We start from the raw sequence: 10,390 nt of genomic DNA, 5'->3' as shown, positions 1-10,390 counted from the left end.
AAGACCAGAAGGAGACGTAAGCGGTGGGGCGGGTTCGGTGCAGGACCTGGCCGCGTGGTTCGGGGCCTAGGTAGGGTGAACAGGGAGGGTGCGTCCCCGGAGGGGCGGGGTCGGTGTTGGACGTGGCGAGGGTGGGGCGGGGCCGGGTTGTGGTGTGGTCGCGTCCCCCTCCCTCCCGCCTTTCCGGTCCTGCTCCTTACGTCCCACGGGACGCGGGCTGCGTGTTCAGGTGGGTTTGGGGGTGTTTGGTGTCCCAGGAGCCGGCTGCCTGCAGTGACTGTTTCGGGCAGTTCCAGGTGAGACTTAGAGCCCCGAGGCCTCTTACACTGTACGCGCCAGTATGTCCGCGCTAGGGTGACAGGTTTGTGCACAGCCCCGGTTGACTGGACACGCCGGGCTGGAGGCACGGGTGTCGCGGGACCCCGGCGGCCGCGCTTGGCGCTAGTTAGTGGGCCGAGCAGGACAGGCGTGGTCTGTGCTGTTGGCGGAGAGCCGGCGGGAGAGGCGGGACGTGGCCCAGAGCAGGGGGTGCTCAGCGGGAGGCTGAGTGTCCAGGATTTGGGGAGAAGCGTGGGTGCCACCGAGAATCGCTTTGGGTCGTTAAGTCGTCGGTGTTGCAGCTTCACGTTTTCCCGGGGAGACTCCCAGAGCTATCTCAAAGTGTGTAATTGTTTAAGAAAAAAATCAGTGACGTTTGTTAAAGCACAGTTACGGATACTTTTTTCAGGCAGCGGGGCTATCTCCACAAGTGGGATTTTGTAGTGCAGAGGGGGAAATTGGACTCAATTCTGAATACAGCCTGGCGGTATAGCTAAGGAGCAAAGGCAGGGCGTCAGTGGGTAGAAAATAAATAAGATGAAATATGAGGGTTAAGGGGGATTGTGACAACAATGACTAATAGGTTTCTTGCTGAAGATCGTCCAGGGCGATCATACATCAGCTGTGGGTTACTGGAGGATACGGGATCTGGCCAGATATTGTGGGGGCTAGGGGCAGCCTGCTCCAAAATGTACCACAATGACATATTGATTATTTTAAGTAAAAATCCCTTTTTTAAAAAGTTTATTTATTTTGAGAGAGAGTGCGAGCAGAGGAGGGGCAGAGAGAAAGAGAGAGAGAGAGGGAGGGAGAGAGGGAGAAATCCAAACTGGCTCCATGCTGTCAGCACAGAGCCTGATGCAGGGCTCAAGCTCATGAATGGTGAGATCATGACCTGAGCTGAAATCAAGAGTTGGATGCTCAACTGACTGAGCCACCCAGGTGCTCCTTAAATAAGAATTACTTAGGAGACAGGCTATGCTAGGACACTCAGACCCTTCTCTTTCTCCCTGGAGGCAGGAATTAAATCTGGTATGCGAAAGGTATCATTGTACTGATGAGACGAAAACTTTCTAAAGGGCTAATATACAAAGGAAACCATTTTAGATTTCTTTCTAGGTCAGCATAACTGTACATAAACTTGTTCAAACCCCAACCCTGATTCCACCACACATGGCCTGTACATCTGCTTTGCGAACGTGGCCTAAAGCCTAAAGGAAAACCTTCTTGTCCTTGCGATATGGATCAACACTTCCTACTCCCTGCATTCCATTACGATAAAACTTGTGATTCCTGTCTATGTGTTCATCTTTAGTCTGTTGACCTTGTATAAGATGTAAAAAGTGTATAAACCTGTAAAAACTGTTCATTCTCTGGAGCCCTTTCTTCCCTGTGAAGAGTGTGTTTCCCGGGTAGCTGTCCTAACTTGGGCTGGAATAAAACTCTTTCTTCTAGAGATTCTAATTGGTGTGTTCACTTTGCATCTACATTTCTTGTAGTCAGCAGGGTACGGCGCTTGATTCCAACCCAGGCCTTTTGTGCCGTTCTAACTTCTCTGCACCTCATGGGCTTATCAAGTGAGTTCTCATGATATCCCAACCTCCTCAATTTAGATTGAGGGTCCTGACTCGTATTCCAGTTGTTGAAGGTGGCCGGTTTAGGTAGGAATAACCTAGAGGGATTGGAGTTGATGGGTTGGTTGTTTTACTTTGTCATTATACTAATTGATGATATAAGGCTTAAGGAAGTTTTCTGGCTAGAAATATGAGTGACTGAATCATTCAGCTCAGAAGAGAAGGGACATTTGCTCCTTCTGGTCAAATGACACTTTGAGGAGCCCAGCAAAGAGAGATACCTGGGAGACCTTGACTGCTGAAGAAGCCCCGGACCCCACAGAGGCAGCCAGTCCCCCAAAGGACTGACAGTATCAGATGAAGCCTCAGAAAGCCATTCAGAGTGCCCGCCCGTCACCCTGCAGGCTGTGTAGGTGAACAGGTTAGGCCAGACCTTCATAGGCCTGGAACATCCCTGGCAGCCTGGGGCCAGCTCCCAGGGTACTGACTGTGCAGGGCCGGGTGGGGCAGGTCGGGGAGCCAGGACCCAGAACAGGGTGATGTCCAGCCAGGCTAGGGGACTGGTGGAACTTTTGGGGGGTTCATGTCAGCATCTGCATTTTCCCAAGCCTTACCTGCACATTTGGGCATATTGGTTTCCCTTAGGGCAGACTTAGAGGACTTGGGTTTGTCCTGCCAGGTCTGGGCCTGCCCATAGGACCAGGGAGCCAGCCAAAGGTGGAACCTGGGAGCCTCGAGTGTTGGGGAAGCCTGGGAACCTATCACGTAGCCTGTCTAAAGGGTGAGTGACTGTGGCCAGTTGAAGGTTGCCGCCTCAGAAAGATTTTCAGTGTGTGGGCTCCCTCTACCTGGGGATTGGACAGATAGACGTGGACTGTTAGTGTTGTGGAAGTTTTTCAGTATCGGCCCCCAAATCTCCCGAATTCATATTTCTGTGTTAGAAAAATGCACACATTTCATTCCAGAATGTATTGCTAAAAATGTGTGGACTGCCTTTTCTGTGCAGGACTATGTGGCTGCAAGGTATTCTTCACTATGACACCTGGGAGACTTGATTCTTGGTAAGCCAGTGACCCCATTAGTAGCCACTGAGTTGAAGTACGGACTGCCTCCGAAGAAGCACTCTGGGGTAGGAGGGCTCTCTGCCCTGGTGGCTGTTGGGGTGGTTCCAGAGCGAATCATGGCTCCAGTGGCCTGGAGGGTCTTAACTGGCCCCACTGCCCTCAAGCGGTCGAAGAGGGGCTGTACTGTGCATCCACGAGCACAAAACCCAGCAAAGCCAGCAATGTGAGCCAGCCGTTGAAGTTGGCCCATTAGGAGGAGAAAGCTGCCTCATTTTAATCACTCATCAGAACCACTGAGCATATTTTCCCTGAAGGCACAGGTGGAGGAATCTAGGCAGCTCTGTTCAGGTTGGGGGGTGTGGGATGTTCTCAGGGACCCTACAAACAGACCCCTGGGAGCCACGGGTGTTAGAGGATCCTTGGGCCCAATCAGGCATCCAGTCCGAAAGGGCTCTGTGTGGCCAGTTTCAAGCTGCCACCTTTGAAAGCATTTCAGGGAGTAACCAGTCTGGACCATGGTGGTACGTAGGTTTGGGGCACCAAATTGACCCCAACAGCCCATGAGGTTACCAGCAGACAAAAGCAAGGTGGTAGTGAGGGGCTTGACTGTGCACCCTCAGGCTGAGCCTGATCATTGGGGACCCACGATGAGAGATGTCTGACAGGGCGTGAAAAGGAGGCCCAGGCCTGAGGGACTGTGTGGAGCCGAAAAGACAAATAGGAGGGAGGGAGAGTCTGGGCCCTGGAGCAGGCTGTGGATTGACCCCTCTGACCTCAAGACAGACCCCAGGGAGCACTGGTTGTGTGAGAAGCCTTGGGACCCACGAAGCCCCCAGTTCCAAAAGGGTCTGTCTGTGCCGGCCTGAAGCTGCTGCCTTTGGAAGAATTTCAAGGAGTAACCCCTCTCCACCCTCGGATGGTGCAGTTTGGGACACGGGCCCAAGCCCAACATTCCCGGAGGGGCTCAGCTGAAAGAGTTGGTAGGGCAGGTAAATGAGGAGGGCTGGCTACACATGCAGAGGCCGCTCAGGCCTGAGGGGAAGCCTGGACCTGAGTTGGGAGACCACAGACCCAGCCCCAGAGCAGGCTTCTAGGGGGCCAGTCTGATCCCAACAGCCCAGCATGGCCCTGACCAGCAGGGTGGCCTTGGAGGCCAGTGATGGGGGCTGAGCACACATGGCCGTTACATGGCTGCCACAGGACCCACATGGCCTGAACCTTAAAGAAACAGCCATAAGCAGAGCCTAGGCCTGGGACCAAGCTCTCAGTGGCTCGTGGCATCTGCGGAATCCAAGCCACATCCTAGACAATTGCATGTGTCACCCCTGAAGCAGAGCTGGAGGAATCTGGGCTGACTTGACAGGGAAGAGGCCAGGTCATGGGTGCCCCTGATACCAGTCTCACTGGAAGCCTTAGCTGACATGGACGTACGTATCTCCTCCCCTGGAGGCCAAGCTATAAGCAATTGCACTGCCTTATCATTACACCAGCTGGCTGGGGTATCCTTCCACAGAAGACCCCTGGGGGCCTTGATTGCTGGTGAAGCTGGGGACTCCATTTGGCAGGCAGACAGGCTACATGGGGACTGACTGCCACCTCTGGAAACTTCTGAGGGTTGGCTCAGTATTGTGACCTCAGGGTTGGGATCCTGCTGCCCAGGAGGCTATGTGGGTGCTTTGGGTGTGGGCAGAGCTCCACAGGCAGAGAGAGATCCGGCTTCCTCAAAACAGGTGAAAGGGTGGCTAGTGTGTGTGATGAGACGTGCAGGTGCAGGCAGCCAGGGACCGGCAGAGGCAAGTGTGTGGAGAGATTGGGTGTTGTGGGTAGGCCTTTGGCTGTCCAAGTCCTCTGCCTGATTCCCAGCTTTGTGCTCCATAGATGAGCATACTCTTCCTCCCAAAGGTAAAGCCAGTGGAGCGTGGACTGCCTTGGCCAGACAGGGCTGGTCTGTCTAGGCCTGGGAACCCGGATTCCTGGTAAGCCCAGAGCCCCATCAGGGAGGCAGCCAGCTGCGTGGGTACTGACTGTTGGCTCATAAACATTTTGTAGGGGAGGGTATCTTCTGCCCTGGAGGGTGTTCAGGTGGTTTGAGAGCCACTTGAGGCCCCAGAGGCCTCAGGCAGGCCTGTCTGGGGTTGTCTGGGGGACCCACCAAACACAGACCCCTGGAAGCCCTGGGGCCAGCCAAGTGTGCAGTGCAAGAGGAGTCTGGCCAGTTTCAAGCTGCCACATCAGAAAGAATTTGGGAGAGGAAGCTCTCTGGACCCTGGGATGTGCAGGTCTAGGCAAACTGACCAAGCCCAACAGGCCAAGGGGAAATTAGCAGACTTCTGGGTGTCCTTCACAGGTGGGCCTACTGGGCCTCACTATCCTGCCCAGGGGGGATTTGAAGAGACCAGGCAGGTAAGGACCTTTTTTAGGGGCAGGTTTGAGGAGGAGAACATGTTTCTTTTCTGAGAAACGATATCTGTTATTTCAGAGTGAAGTAAATTTTGCCCCCAGAGGTCCACCCTAGGACCCCAGGATGTGACCTCATTCAGGAGTAGGACCTTTGCAGATGTAAGTAGGTAATAGGAGTCATTAGAGTGGCCCTAATCCTGCATGACTTATGTCCTTGTAGGAAGAGGAAAAGCCATTTAAAGACAGTGATGGAAGGGACACAGCCAAAGAATACCTGGAGTCCCCAGAAGCTGGAAGAATCCAGAAGGACCCTCTTCTGGAGCCTCAGCACTTTAACAGCTGGGAGTTGTAGGTGGGCCTCAGTGGAGGGCAGCGCTGTGGTCCCTGACAGTTCCATGTCCATGTACAGCGGCCGTGGAGCAGCTCCCACAGCCTGCTGACCAGCCAACTGGTTTCCTGGGAAACTAGGGTGCTGCATATCTACACTTGGCTCGGCCATCACAGCCTTCCTCCCAGGGCTCCGGTCTGCACAGGCCTTGGGGCCAAGGGGATCTGGGCTTTCAGCCTCCACACAGGGGCTTCCAGGGGCCCAGTAATAGTGCCAAGTGTTTCTGCCAGGATGATGGAAAGTGCACTTCCATCCGTGTGGAATGGGAGCTGGGAGTTCTCCTTACTTACTAAATTGAAAGCAGAGAGGGTGCATAGTATTCAGCTATAAATAGGAGTAGGGTGGACACATGTGCCCAGTGAGAGAAACCAGACCTAAAAGGCCATGAAACGTCCAGGACAGGCAGGTCCACAGATGGAAAGCACCCTAGTGGTCCCTGGGGGCTGGGGAATGAGAGGTGGCCACCTAAGGGTAGGATAATGGGGATTTGGACTGTGGCGATGGTTGTACCACTCTGTGACTCTACAAAACAACACTGAGGTTTACAGTTTATTTTTAATTTTTTATTATTTTTTTAAGATTTTTTTTAAGTAATCTGTACACCCAGCATGGGGCTCGAACTCACAACCTGAGATCAAGGGTTGCACGCCCTACCAACTGAGCCACCCAGGTGCCCCTGAGGTTTATATTTTAAGTGAGTTGGTTGTATGGTATGTGAATTATATCTCAATAAAGTTGTTGTCAGGCAGTAACAGCTAGGGGATTCCAGCTGCACGTCCAGAATCTGTCACAGGAGTTGAGAATGTGGCAGAACCTGCCCAGACCGCTGAGGGTCCTTACAAAATCCCTGCAACATGAAACACGTGGGGCCACAGCATGTTTAGACCTCAGCCAGCAAGGCTGGATTCTGTGGACTTGCTGTCCTCCCTTACAGACAAGGCATCGCCCCCCAGGAGAAGGTGAGGCGGCTTGAACAGCCCTTCTTTCTTGGGTACATTTCTTCTTTCCCTCCCAGGGATGGTGGCAGCCGAACTTAGAGCAGCCAAGGCAAAAGTGTGATGCACAAAACAACCGAGAAGTTTGACCAGGTGTGGTGGGCTCCACGGAGTCCAGGAGCCCAGGGCCTGAGGTCACAGGAGCTTCCTTCTCAGCATCATTGCCCTGTACCCCCAAGTGTGGGGCATTTGCTGACATACTTGAGGGTTGAAGCAGCCAAGGCATTATGATTTCACTGGTAGAAGCCATCCTACTTCTGGCACTTTGTTTAGGAAGACCACCCTTTAAAAAACAAAGAATAACCTTATATGTTAGAAATTATGTTGTATATGTGGGAAATATAATCATAAAATTGTAATTATGGAGCCGTCATCCAGATCAAGAAATAGAGCATAGATGGTAAGTGCCCAGAGGTGCACGGCCCTCTTAAGCTCCTCCCTGCCATGGGATAACTATTGCCCTGAACTTGGTGGTGACAGTATTGTGGTGCTTGTGGCACGCTCCACATATGCACCCATAAATAAGAAACCCAGCTCTGCCTGGTTTCACCTGTGTGTGTGGGAGGTACTAGTGCAGTCTGATTTATCCTTGTCATTGGCTCAGTATTGTGTCTGTGACATTCTTCTACGAAGATACAATCTTTAAAATAACTTTTGTGGGGTACCTGGGTGGCTCAGTCGATTGAGCATCCGACTTCGGCTCAGGTCACGATCTCATGGTCTGTGAGTTTGAGCCCCGCGTTGGGCTCTGTGCCGACAGCTCGGATCCTGGAGCCTCTTTCGGATTCTGTGTCTTCCTCTCTCTCTCTGACCCTCCCCCGTTCATGCTCTGTCTCAAAAATAAATAAATAAAATAAAATAAAATAACTTTTATGAATTTTAATGTGAAGTTAAAATTCATTGCTGTGGAATATTCCATCACAGGCATGTGCTTAATTCATGTCTCTGTACTGCTTCTGGTTTGTTTTTTTTTACAGAGTGAGTGTGCATGAACTGGGAGAGAGACAGAAGGAAAGAGAATCCCAAGCAGGCTGCACACTCAGCACGGAGCCTGACACGGGGCTTGATGCCACCACCCTGGGATCATGACCTGAGCCGAAATTGAGAGTCAGATGCCCAATGGACTGAGCCCCCCCAGGTACCCCTCCATTGTGTTTCTGATGGCATTCAGATTGGTTCCAGATTTTGTCTCTTTGTACTGAGAATGTCCGTGTTTGTGTGTCCTAGTGTGTGTGTTCTTGTGTTTGTGTATAACTGAAGGTCAGAGTATGTGCATGTTTTACTTTACTATGTAATGCCGAATTGTTTTCTTTTTTAAATTTGCGTTTTAGATAACAATATTGGTTTCAGGAGTAGAATTCAGTGATTCATCACTTACATGTGGCACCCAGTGCTCATCACAAGTGTCCTCCTTTTTTTTTTTTAATTTGTTTAACGTTTATTCATCTTTGAGAGACAACAGAGAGACAGGGTGTGAATGGGGGAGGGGCAGAGAGAGAGGGAGACACAGAGGCTGAAGCAGGCTCCATGTTCTGAGCTGTCAGCACAGAGCCTGACTCCAGCCTCGAACTTACGAACATGAGATCATGACCCAAGCTGAAGTCAGCCACCTAACCGACTGAGCCACCCAGGTGCCCCACAAGTGTCTTCCTTAATGCCCATAACCCATCTCGCCCATCTTCCTCCATCAACCTTCAGTTTGTTCTCTGTCGTTAAAGAGTCTCTTGTGGTTTGTTTCCCTCTGTTCTCTCCCCCACATATGTTCATCTGTTTTATTAAATTCCACATATGAGTAAAATCATGTGGTACTTGTCTTTCTCTGATTGACTCACTTCAGTTAGCATCATACACTTTAGTTCCATCCACGTTGTTGCAGATGGCAAGATTTTGTTCTTTTTGATCACCGAGTAACATTCCATTGTGTATATATATATATATATATATATATATATATATATATATATGTGATATATATATATCACATCTTCTTCATCCATTCATCAGTCAATAGACATTTGGGCTCTTTCCATCTCTTGGCCATTGTTAAGAATACTGCTATAAACATCAGGGTGCATGTATCCCTTTGAGTCTGTAATTTTGTATCCTTTGGGTAAAATACCTAATTGTGCAATTGCCTGATCATAGGGTAGTTCTTTTTTTTTTTAATGTGGTAAAATAAACATAACAAAGAATGTACCATTTTAGGGGAGCGTCAGTGGCTCAGTTGGTTAAGCGTCCGACTTAACGGCTCAGGTCATGATCTCATGGTTCATGAGTTCGAGCCCTGTGTTGGGCTCTGTGCTGACAGCTCGTACTCTGTTTCTCTCTCACAAATAAATAGACATTAAAATTTTTTTTAAAAGAATGTGTCATTTTTATCATTTTTAAGTGTACTATTCAGTGGCATGAAACACATTCACATTCTTATGCAACTGTCCCCACCATCATCTCCAGAACTTTTTTCCCGTTTTGTAAAACTGAAACTCTGTCCCTATTAAATAGTCCTCTCATCTCCAGCCACTGGCATCCACCATCTTGTCTCTATGGACCTGTCTACTCGAGGGACCTCCTATGAGTGGAATCATACAATATTTGTTCGTTTTGGGGCTGCCTTCTTTCATTCAGCATCATGTCCTCAAGGCTCATCCATGTTGTAGCAGGTGTCAGAATATCCTTCCTTCTCAACACTGAGTATTCTTGCATTGTCTGGATAGACCACAGTTAGCTGATCCACTCATCTATTGATGGGCAGATGTATTATCTACATTAATTTCTCATATCTTAAAATATTTGAATATCTTCAGAAAGTCCTGTGAATCAGGTCTTTTGCCATTAACTTTTGTCTTTAACTTTTTACTTTTTGATTAAAAATTTTTTTTTTAATTTTTTTTTTTTTTTTTTTTTTTTTTTGAGAAAGAGGGAGACACAGGATCTAAAAGCAGGCTCTAGGCTCTGAGCTATCAGCACAGAGCCCAATGTGGGACTCAAACCCACGAACCATTAGATCATGACCTGAGCCGAAGTCAGATGCTTAACTGACTGAGCCACCCAGGTGCCCCTTAACTTTTTATTTTGAAAACCATCAAACAGGAAAAGGTAGAATTCAAAAACTTCACCTGCATTCAGCAATCAATGCTTTGCCGCATTCACTTTATTCTCTGCATGCATGTGCATGTGTGTTTACCGGAACCACTTGCAAGGTGGCTGCAAACTGCAGTGGGCCCTCATGCGTCACTGGGATTGCTCCTGTGTGACCGTGCTACAGTCATTGCTCTCCGGAACTTGAAATGGCTGGAAGACAACACCCCAGTGAAGAATCTGTGTGGATTGCCATGCCTGTCTCAGGAATGCCCTTTACACTTTCTTTTTGTCCCATTCAGAGTCCAACTAAGGGCCATGTTGCATTTAGCTGTCCTGTGCATGGGTTCACTTTAAGCCACAAGCTTGGTGGGTTGGAGAGCCCAGGCTTGTCGTATGGAAGACACCCCTGCTGTGCTTCTGGTCTCCATGTCCCTGAACTTAGTTCCTTCCTTGGGGTCACTCAGCATGACCCTACTCGGACTGGGCCTCTTTCTACAGACAGTCCTCATCACCAGGTTGGGGTCCTGCTCACCCTCTCCCAACTTTAGAATCAGCAATGGGGGTTTTGCC

General features: G+C 49.8%; 1 long non-coding RNA gene across 3 annotated transcripts in view; it reads left to right on the top strand.

Moving 5' to 3' along the window:
• The first annotated feature begins 174 nt into the window (after positions 1-174).
• LOC122469745 overlaps positions 175-10,390 on the top strand; it is a 30,079-nt gene continuing 19,863 nt past the window's right edge. For 2 of the 3 annotated variants that reach the window (XR_006293651.1, XR_006293645.1), the window contains exon 1: positions 7,829-7,877. This is a non-coding gene — a long non-coding RNA (uncharacterized LOC122469745). Of the gene's footprint in view, positions 297-7,716; positions 7,878-10,390 lie in introns of those variants that run through there. The other variant, XR_006293639.1, reaches the window with a different exon arrangement.

This window comes from Prionailurus bengalensis, chromosome B1 (genome assembly GCF_016509475.1).
Source record: "Prionailurus bengalensis isolate Pbe53 chromosome B1, Fcat_Pben_1.1_paternal_pri, whole genome shotgun sequence".
NCBI classification, from domain to species: domain Eukaryota; kingdom Metazoa; phylum Chordata; class Mammalia; order Carnivora; family Felidae; genus Prionailurus; species Prionailurus bengalensis.
Note: the sequence above shows the minus strand (reverse complement) of the source record. Positions and strands in the feature narration are given on the sequence as shown.